This window comes from Rhinolophus ferrumequinum, chromosome 3 (assembly GCF_004115265.2).
Source record: "Rhinolophus ferrumequinum isolate MPI-CBG mRhiFer1 chromosome 3, mRhiFer1_v1.p, whole genome shotgun sequence".
Lineage (NCBI taxonomy): Eukaryota > Metazoa > Chordata > Mammalia > Chiroptera > Rhinolophidae > Rhinolophus > Rhinolophus ferrumequinum.
The window spans coordinates 54064577-54090801 of NC_046286.1; the positions used below are offsets into that span (position 1 = coordinate 54064577).

The following is a 26225-nucleotide window of genomic DNA, read 5'->3' on the forward strand; positions in this document are numbered from 1 at the left end:
AGGTCATGCATTTTTGGCGAGAACACTACAGAACTAATATGTACCCTTTTGTGATGGTTACTTTTATGTGTCAACTTGACTAGGCCATGGAGTTCTGTTATTTGGTCAAACATTATTCTGAGTGTTTTTGTAGGGTGTTCTTGAATGAGATTAACATTTAAGTGATAGACTGATTAATGCAGTGTGTGGGGGGTGTGTGTGGGGGTGGGTGGGGGCGGGGGCTTGTCCAATTAGTTGAAAGCCTTAATCGAACAAAAAGGCTGACTTCCCTGAGTAAGAGAGAATCCCTCCTGCCTGACTGCTTTCAAATGAGGCCGTGGGCTTTTTCCTGCCTTCAGACTCCAACTGAAACATTGGCTCTTCCTGGGTCTGGATCCTGCTGGCCTTCGGACTCAAATGACACCTTCAGCTCTCCTGGGTCTCCAGCCGGCCAACTCACCCTGCAGATCTTCGGACTTGTCGGCCTCCATAATTGCATGAGCCAATTCCTTATATTAAATCTTTATACTAAAAAAATATTTTTTTCATGTATCCTATTGGTTTGTTTCTCTGGGGATCCCTGACTAATATGCCTTCTCAGGGCACCATATCAGAGGATCTATCATGTCCATGTCTTATCACTGGAGATGTTCACTTGACCATGTGTTAAAAGGGAGTATCTGTGAGGTGTCTTCACTGCAATGGTACTCGTTTTCCTTTTGCAATTAACAATCTTGGGAGAGATATTTTGAAACTATGTAAATACCCCGTGTCTCCATAAACTTTGGCCCTTTGATTTTAGCATCCATTGGTGGATGTTATCTGAAACAATAACTACTGTGGTGTTTGCCTAATCAGTACTTTCTATTTCTCTTGTTCCTTCTACACGTACTGATTAGAATTCTACTGCTCCTTTCATCCTTCATTTACTAATGTATTCAATTATTTATTTATGTAAGCATGCACTCATGCATAATTATTTTATTCGATGGCTTATGATCCAGTAGTCTCATTATTTATTTTGTGCTCAAACTGTTCCAGCTTTGGCCTTTTGGACCTTGGCAGGAAGTGGTAAGAGGGAACTTGAATTTAGATTTGATTCTGCTTAGAGATGAGGCCAAACTGAAATCTCAAGTCTGCAGCACTCCCAGTTTTCACTAAGTGATCCCAGATCTCACAACCAGAGGGTTTTAACAAAAATGAAACCCTTAGGGCACTTCTGAAGGGCAGTGAAGGAGCAGGCTTGGGTGATGAGGTAACCCAAGTTTCATTTTCACCACCTGAACTACCCCATTGGCTTCAATAGGGATGGACAGAGATGCTGAGATAGCTGAGCACCTACAACTCCCTGGCAGCCTCCAGGTTGGAAGTGTGGACCAGAACCATTGGTGAGGCCAAAAGAAGGTTGAACATACTGGAAACCCTAGGAGGTGAGGAACCCAGGGTACGTCAGACTCCCTGAGGGGTGCTACACCAGAGCCCAGCTGCCAAGCATCCGGGACATCTCTGAGTAAGCAGAGCCCTCCTGACTGTGAGGGTGGGCCCACAGTGTGACAGGATGTGGAGCATACCCAGCAGATGAAGGCAGGGTGACTTCAGGTGCCCAGAGTGATTTCACAGATCTCCACGGCTGGATCTCCAAGTAGCCACCAGGAATCAGAGATCAGTGAGGAAATGCAAGGACAATGACCAAGCAACTAGAGGGAAGGGGCCATGTGGACCTGGAGGAGAGCCCAGGGCAGAAGGTGGCACCACTGAAGGCAGGGAAACAATAGCTGGTCCTGGGCGTTTCTAGAAGCTGATCCTACCTCTCCTGGCAGGTTTGGGCAGCTCCTCTTCATAAGAAAAGTCATATTGTAGATGCAGGAACCATTGGGGCATCCACGGATGACCAAAAATTGAGTGGGGGGAGTACTAAGTCATGAATAACAAGAATATTCTGGGGTCCTGAAGGATATTTACTCTTTGTACCCCAGACTTGAGCTCACGGTGATTGGACTTTATCATAGCATTGGTCAAATCCTGAAGTGACCCCATGAACCCGAAGCTGCTGATCCTGACCTCCAAGCCTGGTTTCTGGCCCTTCCCACATTGTCTTCCACTTCTCCTATCATGAGCCACAACACAGGATGACCAGGAGACACCAGGATGCAACACAGGTGAGAGTATGTGGAAGAAGACTGAACACGTCGGCTAGGTCCCTCGCCCTTATTACCGGCTCCTCACCCCCATTAGGACTGACAGGTGATGGCTGGGAAATAAAAGGGAAGGGGGAACATGAAGGGCAAAGCCACACAGTTGTTCCGGGAGAACTAAGGCAACATGGAGTCTGAGAAGAATGACCAGAATCCAAGCCTGAAGATTCGAGCCAAAATGAGAGAACAAGCAAGCTGCAGAGTTGAAGCAAGCTGGATTTGGTGAGCAGGGGAGCCAAGGGAAGAGGAGGAGACAGGGAGAGAGCAGTGTGGGTCTTAAAAGTCCCACTAGGGGGTAGGACCACGTAATAGCACAACTGAAGAAACACTCCCGGTCCTAGACTGCATGCTGCCTGGCTCTCAGCCTCCTCCTTGGGGAGCGTATGTGCGAGCTAACAGCAGATAAGTCTCTCCAGGCTCAGCAAGGACAAGCCAAATGTCCTACTTAGTCAAACATGGTGGGTGCTCATCCCACTGCTATCCCTCATCCCATCCGCCCTATCCCAAATAATTTCCATTTATCTAACCTAACCCTCCCCTTAAGACTCAGATTAAGTTCTCCTTCCTCCACTCCGAGAAGGCTGCCCACTCTGTCCCAGTCCATTAGTACCTCTCATTGCTCACTGCGCTGCTATGTATAACTGCTTAGAGCATGGCTACTCAAACAATGGTCTGGGATCAGCAGCATCAGCATCACAAATTCTCAGGTCCCATCCACTGAATCAGAAGGTCTAAGAGCGGGACTAGAGAATATGTTTTAAACAAGCTTTCAGGTCAGTGTTTCTCAAACTTCACAGGCATAGGCATAAAAATCACCTGGAGAGCCTGCGGCTCTAGGACCACTCGTTGAGTAGCACTGTTCCAGGTGATTCTTATGCATATTAAAGTTTAAGAAGTATTTACCGTGTTTCCCCAAAAATAAGACCTAGCCAGACAATCAGCTCTAATGCGTCTTTTGGAGCAAAAGTTAATATAAGACCCGGTATTATATTATATTATATTGTATTATATTATAATACCGGGTCTTATATTATAGTAAAATAAGACCGGGTCTTATATTACTTTTTGCTCCAAAAGACGCATTAGAGCTGATTGTGCGGCTAGGTCTTATTTTGGGGGAAACACGGTATCTAGACTAGAATAGAAAAGCAGTCTTACAATTGAGCATTCATCATAATCACCTGGAGAACTTTTTAAAAACACTGATTGATGCCTCCACACCTACGGAGTTTTTGAATCAGTAGTTGTGGAATGGGACCCAGGAATTTGCATTTCTAAGAAGATCTCAGTTAATACTGATGCTGCTGTCCAGGGACCAAATTTGAGAACCACTAACCTAGATCACCACTGCGTAATTAACACGTGCCATCTCATGATCTTATTTATGTGTATGTCCTATCTCCTCACTTAGTGTCTGAGCTCCTTGAGGGCAAGTAACCTTCTGTTTTACTTTTCTGTCCATCGGGCACCTATCACAGTAGAAACCATCAATGAAGGTGATGACAGCTTTAATTATGTTTGATCTCTGTCCCTCCTTAGAATGGAGAGCTACTGTAAGGATTAAAAGATATAATAATGTGAAAGTATTTTGCCAACTAGAAGGTGCTATTCTAACATAAGGAATTATTTTATACTCATCGTCAACAATCAGAACAAGTACTGCCTATGGACAGAACGAGTCCAACATCTCTCTCAGTATAGAAATCCCTTTTCCCACTTCCCTACCACAAATTCCTCAACGCCAACCCTGCTAGGGACTTCTCCATCACTTCTTGGGCAGGGCAAACTAGTCTATAGTTAGATAAGTCCTTATGTTGAGACAAAATATTTCTCCTTAGAACCTCCATCATTGATCCCAGCTCTTTCCTCTGGAATCATACAAAGAATTTATGGCTGTATTTATTCTACCCATTCCTAGGAAAGTAAGTGTCCATTAACATCCTTCTAATAAAAGGTGATTACTTGTCTTCACATATATCATTGCAGAATAGTGAGTAGAAAGTTTATTTCACAACATCGGAAACTGCTACAGAAATGAATCTCTGAATAGCATCTGCTTCCTCTTTCAATAATTCTGTTCCCAGTTTCCACTATCAGCCCCACTTCTGCCATTTAGCTAAATTTCCAAGTACTTTAAGTGCCAAAAGATAAAAAAAAAAAAGGATAAAAAAAAGAAAAAATTAGCTTTGCTAGAAAATATAAGTTCAAGAAAGAAATTAAAGAGAATAGTTGAAATATGTTCAAGCACTCACTTTCCTAGTCTAAGAAATAGAGTAATGGCGTATTTCACCTACAGAGTTGCCTATACTTGATCACTGATATGAGTTATAAGCACATAATTACAGTGAAGTCAATGTAGACACCATTCATATCTCTAATTGTCCCTCTCTCACCTTTAATTAACTGGGAATTTAAGGAAAATTAAGAAACAAAGATTTTGAGTATACTTTCCCCATGGACAGCACAGGTCATGGTAATCTTACCAGCCAGCCTTCAAAGAACACACTTGTTAAGCTCTTTTTCTACATGTGAATCTCCCAAAGGGAAAAATAAAATCGACTTTCTGTTCTCACACTCCTGATCAGACTCATTGTCAGAAATATGACAGGCCACTTCCTCTAAAGAGCTCTTATTCATATTAACAGCATACTCTAAAATTACTGAGTATGGGAGGCTTTCAGCTATGCCGGGGGAGGGATGGCTATCTTATATGTGAGGTTATTAACGGCCCATAAGGGTAAATGTCAGAATTAAAATCATCAACTTTGACAACTTTCTGATACCTACTAGTTGCACCAATTGGCTTACACTCTGGGAAAAGAAAAAAGTAGGGGAGGGGAGCACACCAGAAGAAGCCCCTAAATTTAATCTCTCCTCAGATTTCATTATGTTAAGCAACTAGACATTCCCGCAATCATCCATAAGTTTCTCTGAAAGAACACACAAGAGAATTTTTTTCAGCTTGTATGAACTATCTTGACCCCTTTCCCACTGACCACCAAGGCCGATCGTCTCACCTCCTCTTCCCAATCTTCTCTCTGCTCACATCCTGGCTCTTAAAATTCCCTACAATGAGGTGAGACGAAGAAATACGTCCATTCCCCACTACAGGGAGGGGGCTACACTTGCTCTTCTGTACATGGGTCCTCCTGAGCCTTCGGCACTCCACACCCCCAAAGCCTCCATGGCATATAAGGTTAGAGACCTGGAAGGTATTGTACCAGTTGCGGAAAAACTTTACACAAGGGAAATCTAGATTAGGAAAGTATTCCTCAGGAGGAGGCAAATGCCTGCTCAGACTCACTTATTATTATAATTTAATATCTTTAAACAGCAGCTCCTGGCAGTCGTAAAGAACTACAACTAACATCTCAAACGATGACGCAGTGTTAATCAGTGTATCTCTCTTCTTGAAGTTGCTGCAATAGTTACTTCTGAGTCTAACTACATATTTGACTGAAATGGTGAGATTTGAGGGGTATAAAAGTTATATGGGGTTCCCCAGTTTCACTTTCCCAAATACACTTTCTGAGGGTAAAGAATACAGAGCACGCAACTCAAACTACATACCAGGAGTTTTCCCCTTAATTTCATTTCCATCTTGGCTGCCTGGTATGTGGGCAAGCAGAGGAACCAGCTGTTTTGTCTCTTTATTCAATAAAGAGTATCTGGTAGCCCTCAAAGTCTGTTTTGTTAATGAAACAACACATCACACAGAACTCAATGTTACGTTGAAATTTAAGTTTAAATACTTTTATAAGGAACTTGTCCTTCTTTTAAGAAAGCTGAATGTAATAGATTCTAATGGGAGGTTTCGCGTTTGGTCATCAGGGCCATGCAAGCAGAATCCACATTCCCAAAGGACGTTTATTTTATGGATCCCAGAATCCTCAACCACTTTCAAATATCTGAGCAATCACCAAAAACTGGTAAAGATTTTTAACCAGAAGAACTCTTTAGGACATGCCCGGAGTAATGGACCTTCCTTACCCAACAGGCACAGTTCCCTCGGGATGAACTCAAATGGCTATCGACCTCATCTTTAAAAATGAGTATGCTGGGGATCACAGCAAAATTCTGTGTGATGCTTCTATTCAAGTGCAGGGCTTAATCTTTTTATCTCCTACTCTGTGGGAGGCCTTATTACTTCCCTACTGAATGTTCCTGTCCATGTGTCCTGACCAATAAATGGTTAAGAATGTCCCATATAACTCTCCCCCTCAGTGCAGACTATTTCCTCAAAGATCAGTGAATCCAGAGGCAGAAACCTCCTGTGTGCCAAGCTCTTTAATCTTGGAATAGATCCAGGTTTCTTCACAGCCAAGATGAGACTATTCCTGCTAGAATCAGAATAGGTAATAATAATACTTGTCTCTTGAGAGACTTAAAGATAAGATTCTACTTCTAAATGATGTAAAACTTTTACCTAAATAACTCGAGGCAACTGAGATCTGGTGCCTGGCACTCACCATAGTAGGCTAAGCACTCTTTCCTCTGCTGACAACCTGGCGTTACTCCACCACTCAACAGCAACTGAAAGAGACACCTACTGGGATTAATGGGATTGAAGCTTTATGTAGGTGTATTAATTACTGCTAGTTGCATAACAAATTACCCCAAAACTGAGCAGTTTAAAACAATAGACCTTTATTACCTCATAGTTTCTGTGGGTCAAGAATCCATGCCTCTGGGTCAGGGTCTCTACCAGGCTGCAATCAACATGCCACCCAGAGGCGTAGTTACCTCAAGGCTTGACTCTGAGAGGATCTGTTTCCAAACTCATTCACATGGCTGACGGGCTTCATGTCCTCATTGGCTCTTGACCAGAGATATTAGTTCCTTGCCAAGTGGACCTCTCCACAGAGCAGCGCACAGCAGAGCTGGCTTCTATCAGAGCATATGAATGAGAGAGCAGGAGAGAGAGGATGCCCAAGATGGAAGCTACTGTCTCTTTGTAACTTAACCTTGAAAGGGACATCCCCTTGCTCTGCCATATTCTATTTGTTAGAAGCAAATTAGTATGTCCCACCTACACTCCACAGGAGGGGATTACGCAGGGGGATGAACACTGAGAGGTAGGGATCACTGGTGGCTATCTTGGAGGCTATAGGAGGAACACATCAGAGCTACATTCAGAAGTACTTGGGAGATTAAATATCATGACATCTGTAATTTACTTTATATTTTCACACACACCCCCCCAAAAAAACACAGCTGAAACAAATGTGACAAAATGGTAACAACTATTAAATCAAGGTAATGGTTATAAAGGTGTTTGTTGGACTACTAGTCTACTTCTCTGTGCGTTTGAAAATTTTCATAATACAAAATCAAAACCACCTGATCTTGTTCACTAACAATGCTAAATCTTACACTATAACATTAGGCAGACAACCTCCAATGTTTAAATGGGCAATGCTAAATGACCTTCCGCAGGTGAATGAACTCAGCCATTTGGGGGCTTACTAGTACCTAGATGCCCTGACAGTCTCATCAGAATGGTTCTCTTGTGATTTTGTCTAAATTGTAAAATCAGTGAAGAAAGAAATCACACTCAACGATGAGCTCCACTTGAGCACTCAGCCTGTATCCCCCAGTACCCAGTCAGTGCCAGGCACACAGTTGATGCTCTATAAATATATTTTTCTGTGAATGGCAACAATTTTATAATACCTTGCCTTTAAATCTTTTAGACAAAATGATCCCTCCCAATACTTGATGGCACAGAACTCTAGAATGTAGAACTCTGGGGACTCATCCAAGGACTTCTATAGGTACTTGAGCTGATAGTTCAGAACAACGATTTTGGCCCTGCCCCATACTGCTATAGCTCACTTTCCATGGAGGCAAGGTGGCCTTCTAACCAAGCAGCACAAGTCAGGTCTGTAAGTTCTCATGAGAGATTCTCGAAGGCTGGACCATCTGGTGTCTAATTCAAGGAGAATTCTCTTTAACCAACAACATGGAGCAGCTATAGCTCTAGTAATCACCAAAGAATTAAGTGTAAAACAGCTGATTCAGGACTAGCCAAAGCTTGCCCTCAACCCTTCTCTGCAGAAAATAACTTATATTAGAAAGTGGGTCTAAAAGGTGCCTGTGCTATGGTTGTAGGGCAAGTTATCAAAACCTCTAGGATCTCTAAGCTCTACCCCATAATAAATTATATCAAAAAATAAGATATAGTAACTATATTAAAATAGGTCCCCAAACAAATGTCTTTGGAGCTGCAATTCAATGTTAAACCTTGAGCTTTTATTAAGAAATTTTCATAAATATTTATATTCAAAAACACTGTCCACAAGGGAACCCAGTCTCCCTTATGTAACATCCATGGAAGAATGTCTTCCTAGAATTCAGGGCAAAGAAAAAATTTGTCTCAATTGAAGAACTTGTGTGTTTCCTTTTTCTAGAAAATAAACGTAAACCTGCCCCATACATTTCCCTTTTTATCTTGGTAACGAAAAAACCCAAGTTAAATTGTGCCCAATTGCAGAAATAAACTCATTCTAAGAACATGATTTTTTTCTAATTGGTTTCTGAAAGTTTTGTATTAATGTTGAATATATTATATTGTCCTGCCTTGTATGTGGATTTCCTGAAATTCCTTTTCTAAGTTAGTATTCATTCAGCAAATCATTATTGAGTGCCTACTGTCATATTTACCAGGCCTGTTAGGTGCCAGGGTGAGAGGGAATCCAGTCCCCAGGTAAGACTGGGGGAAGTGGGGGGTGGGGGAGAACAGGAAGTGGCGAGACAAGTACAATGTAGTGCTTCCATGATGGAAGTATGCAGAAGGAAACAGAATAGAAAAACACCACTCGACATAGGTAGCCCCATGGGGTTGGAGAAGGCTGGGGAGAACATTCACAAAGCTTTTAAGTAAATGGAAATAAGTCTTGAGAATCTGTCAAATCAAGCAAGGGAAACAGCTCATGTGAAGGCATGAAGCTGCAAAACAGCACAGTGGGCTTCAGGGATCCAAGGGTAACTACGTGTGGTAGGAATCAACGTGCATATGGGGGAGAAGGAGGAGATGAGGAGCAGAGATGTGCGTAGAATTCAGATTGTGAAGAAAAGGAGTTTGGATTTTAGTCTAAAAGAATTGGGAGCCTAAAGTCCTGATTGACATTTTAGATTAACCACTCTACTGGAATTATAAAGCAAAACTGGAAGTTGGGACACCAGCTAAAAAGCTGTGGCAAAACCCAAACAAGAGACATTGGGTGCCTCTGCTATGGCTACGGGGCAGAAAGGAGGGAGGAGATTAAGGAATTGGGTGGAGGGCACCCCGATGATGAATTATATCCATTCCTTCGGTAAGCAAGCACTTATTGAGCATCCGGCTCTGAGGACAGACTCTTGGGTCCAAGCTTGACCCCACCATTCATTAGCTATGTGATCTCTGGTAAGTTAACCACTATGTACCTCAGCTGCCTTGTTTACAACCAGGCATAGTAATACCAATGATAATGATAATAAAAATAAAAATACATGCCTCATGTGGCTTTGGTGAGAATGAATGAGAATAGTTTATTCTCCAAAACCTTATAAGTGTTTTATTATTCCATGAGGAAATACATATATGTACATATTATATAAACATCTATAGTAGGTATTTTACATTACATATTATACACATATCATATATGTGTGATGCATTATTATATTATATTACATTATATATTAGGTTGGTGCAAAAGTAATTGAAGTTTTTCCAATTATTTTTAACCTTTTAAACCGCAATTACTTTTGCACCAACCTAATATATAATTAATGTGTAATATACATCCTGTATATTATTATGAAAGCATGTGTTATATTACCATATGAAGGTATGATATTACTATTTGCAAAGGCACATTGGAAATGCTCCATAAATGTCCACTCTTATCAATAGTATTTTGATTATATGCAAGACACAGCTCTGGGTGCTTGGGATACAGGGACTAACAGAACAAACAAGGTCCTGCTCTCATGGAGTTTACATCACATGGGGAGATGATAAACAAGTCAACCAGTCAATCAATAAAAAAAGCGTTAGCTGGTGATAAGTTCTATGCAGAGAATTAAAGTAAGGTGACATGATAGAGGGTTACTGACAGCTCCGTTAGACTGGGTGGAAAGGGGAGGCCTCTCCGTGGAGGTGATATTTACACAGAGATATGAATGTCAAGAAGGATCTAGCAACGCAAAGATCGTGAGGATAAGAATTTAAGGCAGGGGAAACAGCTACGACAACCGCCCTAAGGTCAGAATAAGCTCAGTGGGTTTGTGAAGCAGAGAAGGTGGCTGGCATATTATGAGCAAGGGCTGAGAGTTAAGAAATGAGATTGGAAAGAAGGCAGGACCCAGGCAGGATAGGGCTTTGAAAGCCCGGTGGCAGATAATGGAGGAGGAGCAATCTAGAATGACTTGTGGACATCCACCTTGAATAAGTGAATGAAGGATGATTGCCATTCACCTGGGGAGGTTACAGGAAGCTATGCCGGTTTGGTGGGAGGACGCGTTCTGTTTGGGAATGTGCTGAATTTGAGATGGCTATGCGACATCTAAATGAAAATATAGAAAACAGCTGGATTCAGGAGGTGAATAGAGGGTAGGGTATGGAATCCTGCGAACCATTAATAGTTAAGAGATCTGAAAAGGAGCAGGTCAGAGATGGTTACTTGCCAAATAAGTGAAAGGCTAAAAAATATTCAGCAATACCTTCTGGCTTCTGCTAGACCACTTACGTCTAGATGGATCTAAGCTCCACCGTTTATTAGCTGAATGTCCCTGGACAAGTTACCTCTTCAGGCCTACATTTCCTCAGGGGGTGCCTAGGAGTCTGTAAAGTTGAAGATGGGGGACAGAAAGCCTGAATCCTTTGTACTCAACACACCCAAGAAACCTCATTTCCATTAGCCGCACATCAGGGAAGAGAGACTCCTCGAAGTCTCTCCTTTAGGAGGAAGCTTCCTACTTCCAAAAGGTCAAAATAAAAAACTGAAATAAATGGCTTTTAAATGAACCTGGTGATAAAGGTGTTATTTACTCTTTCATGAGCAATTCGGGGACAGGGTGGGAATAGGGGCTAGGAGTCAGGATGCGGTGGCTCAAGGAGTAAATGGGGTGCAGGTGAAGAGTGTGACCATTGCTACCTTTCAAATAAGCTTATGTGTGAAGGGACGGCAAGAGATAGGATAGAATTGTCGTGTTATTTTTAAAGATGGGGAAGACTTATTACACAGTAAGTAGAAGGAGCCTGTAAAGAAATAAGGGTTGAAGACAAGAAACAGAATTTGAACTCTAGCCCCCGAAGACAGGAGTGAGTGGAGGGGTTGGGATTCAACAGTGAAGCCGGGGGGCTGACCAGGGCTGGCCTGACGAGGGCTGGTCGGAGCCCTGCTGGAGGAAGGTGAAGGACTGATTTAAGGGATGGAGGATACTGGGGAAGAGAGTAGCTTCCATGATGGATCTCAGGCTTGGCTGAGTATGAGGAAAGTCATTATAGGAAGGGGCTAATAAAATGACTGAGGGGGGGCAAGGCACGCAAGAAAGAAGCTCGAGGTGTGGAAGCAGTGAGTGGTCAAGCATGGGAGGGAGCTAACAGGCAGCCAGCTGGCTGGCTGAGGTCCTGGTCAGAAGTCGGACAGTCCCAGGTGCTTTCTGAGTTCAGAGCTGCCCTATGGCAGAAGACAGCACAACGGAAGGAGCAGAGGTCACTGTAGGGTTGGGGTTCAGAGCTGTGAGGTATTGGCCAAAAGGTCCACACAAGCACTGTGGATGCCTACAGTGGGGTCAGGTCTGAAGAGGACGACCAAGAGTCAGACTGTCCATCCACATAATCTTTAAGATTCCAAGTAAGACAGAAAATATTTGACTCAAACATCACTTAGACTATATCTATGAGATATAATTAGATCAATTACATTTTAAAGAAAATCTCAAGATTTGATAGAAAAAATGGATGATACATTAAGTCAGTTGTTTGGTCCTCGATGAACCCAACAGCACATTTATTTAAATGATTAGATTTGTATTAAAAAGATTATAATCAACATTTAAAAATTGAAAAGAATTTTGATAGAAAAATGGATAAAGGATTGGAACAACTAATTCACATAAGAGACATAACTAGGAAAAAATCAAAAGAAAAAATGTTTCTTACAAGTGATTAAAGAATCAGAAAACAGAACAACCTTAAGATAATAGTTTATAATGAATAAAGTGGTAAACCATTTTTCAGTAAGAAGACCTGTTACTGGGAAGCCTTCAGTGAAACTGGGACCTCAGTTTTTTATGTAAATCTCTACTTCTCTTTTGGAAAACACCATGGCAATGACTGAGAACAGGCCTAACGATGTTCACAATCATTCCCTCAGTAATTTCACTCCAATAAGTTTATCTCAAGTAAACAATTCCTCAGATGTAAATCATGAAGATATTTAATTCAGAATTATCTATAAAAAAGAATAGGGCCAAATTAAAGGGAATTAATACTTTCCAACACAATAAAATATTATGCATCTATTAGAGGAGACAAATTTTTTAAAGATGCCAAACAGAAAAGTGTTTAGAGTTTGCTTTAGAAAATGAACAGAATACAAAGAGATGTGTACCTCAGAAACTAAATTTCAGTGAAAATATGCATGTGGAAGATACAGGGAAATAGAAAATAGTTACTGAGTTAGGTGATAGAATGATGGGCGATTTCTAAATTCTTTTCAGTTTTTAAATCTTGATTATAGTCTTTTAAATACAAATTGAATCATTTAAATAAGCAAAATATGCTGTTGGGTTCATCAAGGACCAAACAACTGACTTAATGTATTAGGATACGTCAGGTCATTATTTATCTATAATTCCTCCCTGAGCTAGGCAATGAATTTTATCCCAACAAATCAGCCACCAGAACACAAATGAAGAGGGCTTCCATACCTGGCAACACCAAGAAAGCACTGAGCCTTCTCATTCTAGATCATTCTAATACATAGACACCTAAAGGATATGTACCGATAAAGATTTAAAAACCTACTGTTTTGAGCAAAAAAAAAAAAAAAAGAAAAGAAAAGAAAAAAACCTATTGTCTACGTGGTACTATCCTGTGAATTGTTCTTTATTTTCTTTTTTTTAACTAAATTTATTGGGGTGACAATGGTTAGTAAAATTACATAGGTTTCAAGTCAAAACCACAATGAGATACCACCTCACACCTGTCAGAATGGCTATCATCAAGACAAATAATAACAAGTGTCGGAGAGGCTGTGGAGAAAAAGGAACTTCCTTCTATTCTAATCATTCAGAAATCGGAACCTTGAAAATGTAAACACAAAGTCAAAGTCACTATTCTCAGAGGAAAAAACAGCTAGAATACCCCCAGGATAAAGTGGAGACCAGATCACATCTGTCAGAATTATACCAACCAATCTGTGTTATTAAATAAGCCACAAAGATTTGAAGAAATCCATACTGATTAGCATTTTATTCAATTAAAAGTAACTTTTATTTTTGTATAAATAATCAATAGTTTTACCAATTGAGATAGCAACAATGAAATTGGAAAAGAAATGAGCCACAACTGGCCCACAACTTCCTAGTCCCCATAAGGCTACAAACACTTTAATAAAGAGCAGGTCCTAGCCCCACCAATCCGTGGCTACATGAGGATATCCAGGTCCCCAGGCCATCCATTCCTCCCAGGGAAATCTGGAATGGAGAGGATGCTTGAAAAGAACAGTTGGTGCTTTCTGCGTATCTGATCTAATGGTCCTCCATTAGTGAGCAGCGAGCAATTTAGAGTTACTGAATAATACGTAAAGACCTTGCGGACTGAATCACTTGCACTTCAGTTGGTGAGTACAGGACTCCAGTATGGAACTGTAGGGAGCTTGGGCTCTCACCAGAACCCAATCAATAGAGGTAAAAATAGAATTTATGGTTTCCTAGTCAAATTATTCCATCCTTGTATGTGATTTTAACAAACCAGCAATGCAAACACACAGAAGTTGTACTGGAGCAAAAGAAAAGAGTTGTCATTAGCTGAGCAGCCTGAGACGCAGTCCCGGCCTCTCCGACTCTCGCTTGACTTTCTCATCCATAAATTCACTAGCTCTCAGGGTTGCTGTGAGACTACAACATCTCAAGATGCTATTAAATATAGAGGTTAAAAATTATCCACACAAAATGTCTGCAGTCGACATACTAGGGTTTTTGATACGGAAAGAAGGACGCACTGGGCTAAGTACCACGCAGACAGACGCAACCAAAGTCGCCTTCTTGACAAAACTGTGAAGTTGGCCCGGTTTGTTCTGAATCTTATCACCTCCTTAATAAAAGACTACAATTTTCTCCCTTTCATACCTGCCCAAACCAAGGAACCGTCTCCTCTTGTGGCCCCTTCCATGGCTCTTCACATACCGTCCTCCTCCCAGCACCCAGGCCGGCTCTTCCATCCTCACCCCCTGCCTTATGTTGATTACAAACATATTCAAATCACCTGCTGAGTTTAAAACCTACGTTTCCCCAGGCCCCAATCCCAGAGACTCTGAGCTATTAGGCCTGTCATAGGACCTGTGCAGTTGTGTTTAAAAGGCCCCGAGGTGATTCTAATCACCTGTTTATAGACAGGGATTTTGGAAAGGGCTTAGAACCTGCATTGAGAAACACTGCTTTGAGGTTCCAGAACATTCCTGCTAGTGTCTATTATTTTCTTCTTTTGTCTATGGATTTTATCTTTCTAGCTAGGTTGACACGCATAATTACTTCTATGTCGTTCGTTATTCTCTTCCTCTGCCCTCTGTTCACAGTTATTCAACATAAGCTAAGTGTGCTAAAATGTGCATATAGAACCTAATGTTTCTCATCCTTTTCTACTGCCCAGTCCTGAAGGCTTTCTGTCACTCTCACTGGGATCATGGTGTGTGGCTGCTGTGTTGCAGGTGGCTCCCAGCCTAGGCCTGAGTGCCTACTGTGAATGCAGAGCTGTTTGCAAGATGTAATTTAACAGGGTAAAAAGAGTGGCTATTAAAATAGCCTATTCCCAAGCTCTCTTCAATACACAACAACTTTGCTAGTGTCCAAAGCCCGTGAGTAAAAATCACTTTAAAAGAAGTAGAAGATTAGAAGAGAGGTTTACTGGAAACCAACTATTGCTCAAAAAGTAGATTTAGTAACAAGAGATATAGAGTAAACACAGATGGTTTAAAGCACCGTGCCTGAGCCGCCTGAACATAAAGCACAATCCAAGACATCAACCAAAAACAAATGAATGCTTTCCACTTGGGCCTCGGCCCATGTTTTATAACTTGGAAAACTGTCTTTGCTCCTCTCTACAGAATGAATTTAAAACCATGATACCATCAGAACTGGAAGGACTCCCAGAGACCATCTCTAGTCAAACATCTCATCATTTATAAAAAGACTCTTCAGCCATCCTGATGGTGGTCATCAACCTCAGCTGGGGGTAATTCCAAAGAAGCCCTTCTGATCTTGGACAAGGCTGTTTTAAAGTGCTGCCTTACCGTGAGTTGTAAGCTGTCGTCATTTCCCCACATATACACCCCGCCCTCCTCTAGTCCCCTCCTCTCCTCAGAGATGTTCACCATCTGTAGCAACACCTAAGCCGCTGCCCACTTCCCATATTTGAAGAAAAACTAGTATATGACCTGTACACCTTCACCGCTCCAGACTCTCCACCCCCAGAATGCTCAAATTCTTCACATAAAACTATTATTTTGAGGGGAGGCCGGATGGCTCAGTTGGTTAGAGCACGAGCTCTTGACAACAAGGTTGCCGGTTCGATTCCTGCATGGGATGGTGGGCTGGACCTCCCGCAACTAGATTGAAAGACAACGACTGATGGATCCTGGAAAAACACACCGTTCGCCAATATTCCCCAATAAAAATTAAAAAAAAAAAATATTGTGAGACCAACAACCTTCCTAACCACCCTTCTCTGGATACGCCCTAGTTTAGCCACGTTCGTTTTAAAAGATGGATCCCAGAAGTTAATGTGGCACTCCTTTGTTCAACAAACACTTGTTGGATGCCTAATGTGTGCCAGGCATTTGGTCAGGTCCTAGAGACAGAAATGAATCCACCAGGCCTGGCACAAAGTCCAGCTAAGGAGCCAGTCAAACCAAATCATTGAGCGAAGGTGCAGGGAGTGCTCTGAGGAAGAAAACACCAGGTGCCTGGGAGCATGGGGCAGGTTTGCCTGACCCACTGTGGGAGAAAGTTCCAGAAAGGTGTCCTTCAGGATATAACTTTGAAGCTGAGACACTATGTTCTTTCTAAACAGGCTAGGTTTTTATTAGCTTCTTTGGCAGCCCATCGCACTGGTGACATACTGAGATTAAAATCTACTAAAATCCTGAAGCCTTTTTTCACATGTCTCTCCCTACTCTATATTTGTACAATTCAATTTGGGGACCTAAGTACAGAATCTGACATTTATCCCTATCAGGTTTCTTCTTGTTAAGATTGAAAGCTTTGATTCCTAATTTTCCTGTCCAATATTTTAGTTATCCTTCAACCTAGAGTCAGTCAAAAACTATTAAGCATGCCTTTGAAGTTGTCAACAGGTCATTAAGAAAAGTCAAGAGCTGAGTCCCTGGAGAACTCTTTTCAGGTTACATCAATCTGTGTGAGGATACAATTACTCAACCAGCCACAAATCCACCACAATTAATCCAGGGGCTTTCCAACTTTTTTCTTCCATAGGGGAATTTCTCTGCCAAACAAAATGCAGCAGATTTCCAGTATAGAAACAGACAACAGAGGAGCTGCTCTAGGTGAAGCAGGGGTGGAAAGAGTCACTCTTCTCCCCACCAGAGACAGCACTCAAGAAACCTTAGTGGCAGCACACATCCATGAAGCCTCCTTTGAAAACAAGCCATCTTTCCCACAGAAATATCATGAGAAATGGTATCCAATGGTTTGAAGAACTCAAGAGATAGTCCATCCAACCAGTAAGTCCAGCAAGTCCAGAAGACACAGTGGTCAGTTTTTGGTATGATTTATTCACAATGAACCAATGATAGTGCTTCATGAAAACTAACCATCTATTTAATATTGCATTCTAGTATTCTATTTCACGATTAGAATCTACTTCCCCCTTCCCTTTTAGAAATAGGAACAGCTTCCTATCTCCATCTTGTCATTTTCCCTATTCTCCCCATTTCTGAAAGTTTACAATCAGAGTTCCAAGATCATATTGGAAATGTTTCACATCCTAGGACATTGTTTGGGCCTAGAAACCTGAGTACTGCTAGATTGTAAGCTTCTTGAAGGGAGAAACCATTCTTATTGATCTTTGTTTTTCAAGAGCCTAGCATAGCACCTGGTGTATAACTACCATGTTTCCCCGAAAATAAGACCTAGGCCAACAATCAGCTCTAACGCATCTTTTAGAGCAAAAATTAGTATAAGACCCAGTATTATGTTATGTTATGTTATGTTTTGTTATGTTATATTATAAGACCTTGTCTTATAGTAAAACAAGACCCGGTCTTATATTAATTTTTGCTCCAAAAGACACATTAGAGCTGATTGTCCGGCTAGGTCTTATTTTCAGGAAAACACAGTAATACAAAAATACTGTTTAATAGGTTGCTTGTTAGTCTGTTAGTTTTTTTAAAGATACTGAAGTCCTCTCTTTCAACCTTCTCACCTAATTTGTATTTTAATTCTTATCTATATAGAAGCAAATTTTGAGTTTGGTGTTTTGACCTTCTCCTTATTGTCACTTAACTGTCCCAACCTGTCTTACAAACCACAAACCTCAGTCCGTTGGACTCCATCCTCCTGACACCACCACTCACTGCTTAGCTCTTTAGAGCATCCTTTGCAGTAATAATAATTTCTTTAGGTCTGTCTGTGACCAAAGAGAACTGATAAAATGATATCACTCATTCTCAAGAGAAATGCAAATTACAAACGAGCCACAAGTTGGCACCTAAAGATATATCAATTTATGTGTTCTGCCACAGTTAAACCTTCAGACCACCCCACCCCCACCCCACGCCACCCCTGCCCTCAGCTGAAAGATGCTGAAATTGTGAAGATAAGGAGGGGAGAGAAGGGTGGGGAAAGACAGAGCAGCAAGTGCCAAAAGTAACAAGTTTCCCATTACCATCCGAAACAAAAACCAGGGACTCCGGACAAAAAATCCATACTATTAATAATTGTAAGATTCCAAAGTTTCAGTATTATAATCCTCTTCATAAATAAATCTTTGTCATAATTTTCTTAGGAAAAAATTCCTACAGATTGAATTATTTAATAAATAAATAAATGTGTAAAATTTTATGACTCTTCAAACTGTGGAACTCAACTTCAGAAAATATGCACCAGTTTTTATTCCTACCAGCAGAGTGTGTCAGTGCCTCCTCCATACCACTGCCAGTACTTCACATCAAAAAAAACAACACTTTGCCAATTTGATTGACAGACTGATACCTCACTTTTTAATTGCATTGCTCTGATTACTAAAAAAGTTGAACATTTTTCATGTGTTTATTCATCATTTGTATTGTTTTTGCAAATTACCTTTTTATGTCTTTTGCCCAATTTTCCCCTTCAGGCATTCACTTTTCTTATTGATTTGTAGAAGCTTTTCACATATTTAGTAATATATCACATGTTGCAAACATTTTTCCAACTTACCATTTCTATTTTAACTTTATTTATGGTGATTTTTCACATACAGGAGGTCTGTTTTATTTTTCTCATGTCATCTAGCAATTCAACTTTTCATTTATAGTTTTTTCCTTTGGTTCCATGTTTAGAAAAACTTTCCCAAGTTCAAGATTAATAAGATTCCTATATTTTATCCTGACACCTTTCTGGTTGTACTTTTCACATTTAAATGCTTAATCCATTTGCAGTTGATTCGGGTGTATGATATAAAGTCAGGATTGTACTTATTTTGTTCCGAATGGTTAGCCAGCTGTCCCAACACCATTTACTGAATTAATGTGTCTTTTCTCCATTGATTTGAAAGGCTGCCTTTATCATATACTCTATCTCCACTCATGTGTCTGTCTTGCAGGGATATCAAACTCAGCATACCCACAACGAAATTCATCGTCTTCCCCTTTTCTCCAGTATTCTCCAACTCTGTGAATGATGGTTGTGTTCACTATGTTTTCATGTCAATAACTTAGTTATTCCTTACCCCTGCCCTCTCCGTCACCTCTCTCTCTCTACACACACACACACACACACACACACACACACACACACACCAAATTTTCGTCAATTTTGTCTCTAACATATAGCTCTAATCCATCATTTTATGCCCAATGCTATCACTATAGCTGTAGTCCACAATGCCACCTTATCTGTCCTGGACTGCTACAACCTCCTCACCTGAGCCCCCAAATCCACTCTCGGCCCCTCCGGCACATTCAGTATAAACAAGGTCATGCCACTTCCTTATTTTCAATCTCTGATGGCTTCCATTGCTCTTAGAACAAAGCCTAAAATTATTTAGGCCTGTGTGATCTAGCTGCTGCCTACCTCCATCTTATGCCACACCTCAGCCTTCGCACAATTTCCAGACGTTGGCCATCTTTTCGTTCATTGAAGGCTCCCAGCTGCTTTTCAGCTCAGAGCCTTCACATGTGATGTTCCTTCTACGCTCCATGCTAATCTTCTCCCTGTCGCACCCAGTTGCCCTTCCCCACACACATGCCTGCCTAACTCCAGCTTATCTTTCAGAGCCCAGCTTACATGTCATACACCCAAAAAAGCCTTCAGCCACCCACCTGACCTTATTAGTTTTCCCTGCAAAAAAGCCCTCATTGCACCTAGTTCTTCTCCAATGCGGCACTTCCCTTGCGTGTTGCTATATAGTATAAATATTTACAACCTCTCCCCCAGGTGGCAGCTCTTGTTGCTCAGGGCTGTGCCCAACTTGTTCATCTCAGTCTCTTCAGCCCCTCACAGACAGCCCGGCACACCTTTGTGTGTTGATCATACAGTCAGACTCATAGTGTTCTCAGTCAAAGGTACTGCCCTTCTGTCTGACTTCCAATTACTACAAGTATACTCTTCCTCCCAAGTCTCTAGCCATGGCTAAGAAGAACTTCTTTGACAGGAAATTGCAGGTGCCACCTGGAGAATCCATCGCTGTTTCTGATTCTGCCCCTTAAATGCATTCACACATTTCAACTTTTTGCTTAGACAGTACTCCCAGATGCACAGGTCGTGGAGTACAGGATTTGCTGTCTGCTAAATGTGTCCTCCTGGCATTCATTCGTTCTTTCCGTCATTCAGCCAACAGATATTTATTGCTCACCAGTGGTGCACCCCTGAGCCTTATAAATGAAACTATTTTTATGATTCTCCTCCTATAAAATTACCTCTCGCAAACCAACTCTATTTACCAATCATTCATTTGCTTTTCCCATGAGATAACTTCTGTGTCACCACACAGTATATAGCAGTCCAATTAAAAGCCAAGAAACATTAGATTTGAGTAGTCTGTGCTGCTTTACCACAATCAGATACACGAGGTCTGACAATTAAGTTCATGAACTCATCCTAGAAAAAGTGCTACATACCTCATTGCTGAATATCACTATGGTCACCTTCGAAGCACTCCCCTTGGGAAGCTATGCACCAAAGCTAGCACCTAGTTCACCCTTCAAAGCAATTTTGGAACTTTTTTTCTGGAATGGCCATCGGAGTTGTCATATTACCCTTGATGCTCTAAATGTCATTAAAATGTCTTCCTTTCAATATTTCCTTTATCTTCAGGTAAAGAAAGAAGTCATTGGGGGCCAGATCAGGTGAGTAGGGAGGGTGTTCCAATACAGTTATTCGTTTACTGGCTAAAAACTCTCTCACAGACAGTGCATTGTGAGCGGGTGCATTGTCATGATGCAAGAACCATGAATTGTTGGTGAAAAGTTCAGGTTTTCTAACTTTTTCACGCAGCCTTTTCAGCACTTCCAAATAGTAAATTTGGTTAACTGTTTGTTCAGTTGGTACAAATTCATAATGAATAATCCCTCTGATATCAAAAAAGGTTAGCGACATTGTTGCAACAAGTTCACGAACTTAATTGACAGGCCCATGCACAGCTTCCTAAGACTCCCTGGTAACAGTCTGAACTATCACCCGCAGCAAGTTACCCATAGGGATCAGTAGAGAAGAAACTCAGACCCAGCAGTAATCCACCCCAACCCACACACAGGGGTTGCTACCTCAACTTTCCTTAATAAATCTTAGCTCTGGTCAACTTTATGAACGCGGCTTTCCAAAAGCATCAAAATGCAATCTTGTGTTGTTACTGGGAGAAGTTTGACAACCACAAGACAAGGAGCATAAACCTTCCGAAAGGGTGTGCAACAACCTAAGGCACACTCCCCAAAGAGGGCAGGCAGCTCCCGTGTGACCACAGCTCCCCCTAATCCTTTTCTTACTGGAGCCCAGCTTCCTCCTTTGGAGTCCCAGCTCACTGAGACCAGCTCTCTCTTCTCCTGGAATGCCAGAGTAAGGGGGTTTACAAAGTGGCGCCCTGCCTTTCAAAGATTTCTGGTCTAGACATCCAGGCATAATTGCAATCATATCCTCTTTACCTATTCCTTGACACATACCCTCCCTGAGTCCCGACATACTCTGCCAGTCCATGTGTGTCCTGAGCCACGTCACCACTTCTGCCCCACAGTGATGCCCAGTCTGGAAGTATGGAACCCCAAAGGCATTTTTGGTTAAGAGTGGGCTAGAGATTTTCTATTATCACAAAAGCCTATTTTAATCTTCTATATATTATTTAAAAACTAAGTGATCAGTCAAATATCTATTACTTTAAAAACAAAATTATGTATTTAATTAAATAGCAGAAGACACTCATTCTGGAAAACTATACCACATTGTTACTACATGTGCTGATAAGGGTGACATGAAGCATGTATGGCAAGTGACTCATTTTAATGCCTTTGAAAGGAAGCACTACTTTGCATCCCTTTACTCTTTATTAAATAGTCAAGATCACACACTGATGTTTCTTAAAATAACCAATAAATTTGGCTCGTTGACATGTGCCAACACAGTGTCAACAAGGATTCTGAAAAATAAACACTTCCCAAGCTATTTTTATGTCTTAATAAAAGGCTTCAGACTGGGGGGGCGGGGGGCGTAAAGGGGGAGGAAGTGCTTTACATTTTTTATTAGTCAAGTATAGTTGGCTGGCAATCAGCTTGTTTTTCTCACTTCCATTAACATATTCCACTTTATTACTTGGCTCTTTCAATAGCAGCTCCTAAAAAGAGATCATTTCTCCTCAAGTATTTATGCACTTCTGCCTGGAGTTTTAACACATTTCTTTGTTGGGGAGCCAGCATGCTAAGCAAGGGTATGACTTCAACTTACAAAGCCCAGGAAATCTAAATCAATGAGAACACTCCATATTTAATTCTGTACTCAGCATCCAGGAGCAACGTTATAAAATATATTTAAAAATTACTTCAGAAACTACATTTTAACTTACCAGTTATAGTTCTGGCAACCTTAGAAAATGCTCCAAAAGGAGTCAGTCATCTTGACGTAACACAACTCCACTTTAAGTCACAATTCATGAGGAACTTCAGGGTAGTTGAGCCAGAAATAGCAGGGATCTGGAGTCAGGCAGCCTGGATTTGATTCCTGGCTCCAATTTTTACTGCTTGTGTGACTATGGGCAAGTCACTTAACCTTTCTGTGCCTCAGTTTCCTCATCTGACAAATGGGTGCTGTTACTCTGACTTTGTACTGAATTCCATTTTCTATTCTTATATTAAGCTCATATGTAATGGCCAAAGTTGGGGATTTCTGTGCTAACATGGGACATAACTATGTATTTCTTATTTTCATTCTGTCTTATTTTCCTTCTGCTTCAAGATCATACCTGTAGACTCAGGATTAATAATAAAACAGAAATATAAAAGAGACAGAAGGAAAGTAGAGTTTTGGCTGATGGGTCTTATATAAGTTTTTCATAGCATAAAGTGTGATACCAGGAACACAGAATTGCATGGTATAGAATACTTAATAATAGAAAATATTTGCAGTGTATTAAATGGGGGAAAGACAAGTTGGAAAATTGTGTGTGTCTGTGTACAAATATATATGTACGATTTAAAATTACGCATAAAAATATCGGAAAGATATGCACCAACATGGTAACTGTGGTTAGTAATGGGTTATAAGGTTAGAGTGACATTTCCCTTCTCTGTGCTTTTCTGACTCTTCCCAAATTTCTACAATTAACTAATAAATTTTAAAATCAGAAAAAAGTTTTTTTCACAAAGATACGTTTCCTGGAAAACAACGTTCCTAATGTAGTTGTAGTACACAAAATCTGTGAAACTGATAGTGATAATGATAACAGCTATACTTATTTGGCATTTATGATGTGCCAGTCATTATAGTGAGTAAATTACACAAATTCCCATTTAGTCTTCACACTCTATGATGCAGGTATTATTCTGACCCCATTTTGCAGATGAAAAACACTCAAGTTATTCATGTGAAGTCAGACAGCTGGTACCTTGTGGGGCCCAAAGTATGAACCCAGAGGATCTGAGTCCAGAACTCCGTCTCGCATGTGCTGGCCACGAGGCTTCCTGCCTCCATCCACGCTGCTTTCCAAAAACCTAATCTTTTTCTTTTTGTTCTTGATCTTTACATCCTCCATGCTCTTTTTCACTCTCACCCTTTTGGGAGAGAAATGAAAATAGGCAATGTGTGCACTTCTTGCATTGTAGTGAAAATCAGTCATTCACTACATACATGGTATCTCTGTTTTAAACACACACATGTTCCCAAACGGGAGGTGGGAACATGCAGAACCAAATAGGGACTAGCACTGACCACGGGGCAAACCCCTCCCCCGCCCACTCCTGATAGGCTCTCACAGCACCACGAACCTCTCCTTCCTGACGCTTGTTATAGTTAGTTGTATTTTACATCTATTATCTGATTGCTTATTACATGCCCGGTACTATTCCGAGCACTTTACATGTATTACTTTTCTTCTCACCATTGTTGTCACCACTATACACATAAGGAAACTGAGGCCTAGAGAAGTTTAGAAACTTGCCCAAGGTCGCAGAGCTAGTGAGTGATGGAGCTGGGGTTTGACTCTGGCTCCAGAGTCATTACTCTCGAATGAATGAATACATGAATGAATGAAGGTATATTCCCCATTGTCTAAAAAAAAATAAAATAAACAAAAAAAAACTATCTCTTATTAGGATTAATTTCATTTCTGTAGGTCCTGAATATTTCTCATAAATCATATTTCGAATATTTTTTAAATTTTTATTGCTATTATGAGTGGGATTTTTAAATTCTATTTCTAACTTGCTATTTGGGATGCTCAAGAAAATTGTAGATATTACAATATGTTCATAACTTTTGTAAATTTATTCCCTCATTAACTGTAATAACTTTAGTTGATTTGTCATTATTTTAGCTACATCATCTCTTAATTTCTGTAAATAATCATTTTGTCTGCTGCTTCCAACATGGAGATACCATCTTTTTCTCATGTTGTCCAACTACATGATCAGGCCTCCCAGAACTACATTAAATAACAGTGAGAGCACGCATCCTTGTCTTGTATTTTACTGGAGACGCTCCTAGTAACTCAACATTAACTATGACACTGGCTATTGGCTTAATCCTTTCACCATGTTCAGAAACTGGTCTTCGAGTCTCTTTTACGAAGAGTTTTTATCAGGAACGGATACTGAATTTCATCATCAAATGTCTTTTCAGTGCTTAGGTAATTATGATTTTCCTCCTTGCTATTTATAACAAATATTATTAATGTATTTTATATCATCATATCATATTTTCTATTCCATTTCTACTTGGTCTGGCTGTAAAGATGTTTTTAATATGCCAAAATTAAAATTTAATTTTTATTTTTATTTTGTTTAAATTAATTTATTTTAATTTGAATATAATTAGAATTTTTAAAACTATATCCATGATACTGACTGCCTGTCTTCAGTCTCTTTACCGCCTATACCTCAGACCCAGTCCATCCTGTGTGACACCAACAGAGCCACTTTCTAAACCACAAGTATGTCTCTTTCTCTTTTATACTCAGAAATCTGCAACACCTCTGTGTTTTCTGTATGATAAATCACGTACCTCTTAGCATAATTATAATCCCTTATAATATGGCCCGCAACTACCTTTCAATCTTCATTTCAACCACCTGGATTCCAACGTGCCCCTCATTCGTGACTCCTTTTCTCATTATTTTCCTGGAAGCTCCTTCCTTATTTTCTTCATTAGGACAACTGTTTACTTTCTTGGGCCAACATGACTGCAGCCTCTTCTATGGTCCTCCCCAGTTCTCCCCACCATTTCATCCCTGCTTCTGCTCTGTCCCCAGAGAACCAAGTGTAGACTTCTGTCAGGGGGACGGTCACAGCCCTACTTGTGCATGTTTACTCCTGTAGAGCAGGGGCCGGCAAGCTTCTATGGAGGGTCAGATGGCAAACATTTTAGGACTTCCATTTGATCTCTGTTGCATTTTTGTCTTTACGTTTTAATAATGTAAAAACCATTCTTAGCTCATAGGCCATTAAAAACACACACACAGGCCAGCAGCTATGAGCCATAATTTGCCTACTCCTAGTTTAGAGGCTCATCTCTCCCACTGGACTGTAAGTTTAGAGGCTCATCTCTCCCACTGGACTGTAAGCTACCTGAGAGTGGGGACGATCTCTAATGCATCTTTGTATTCCCCAGCTCCTGGCTGAGAGCTGGATGTGCTGTCCAGCTCTCCCCCAACAGGCTCGGGTTCAGGGAAGGACTCCAGGTCCTAAGCCAGTCAGAGTGGGTCACTTTGCAGGGGTCAGGTTAAACTCAGCATAGCACCCAGTTCCTGGGGCACCAGGTGGGTTTCAACAAAACAAATCCCAAAGCCCACTTCCTAGAGGAGGTGAGGTACCTAATGTGCTCCACAATGGAGATGAGGGCACCAAGAGAGGGGCAGTGAAAACCCACCTTCCCTAAACAAAATCAGCAGCCCCGACAAACTAGGTCGTATGACTAGTCACATAG

The 26225-nt window shown here is 40.9% G+C and overlaps 1 protein-coding gene across 4 annotated transcripts in view; it reads right to left on the reverse strand.

Annotated features, from left to right (window-relative positions):
* Nucleotides 1-26225, reverse strand: part of FAXC (failed axon connections homolog, metaxin like GST domain containing) — a 67836-nt gene that overhangs the window by 14247 nt on the left and 27364 nt on the right. The window lies entirely within an intron of this gene.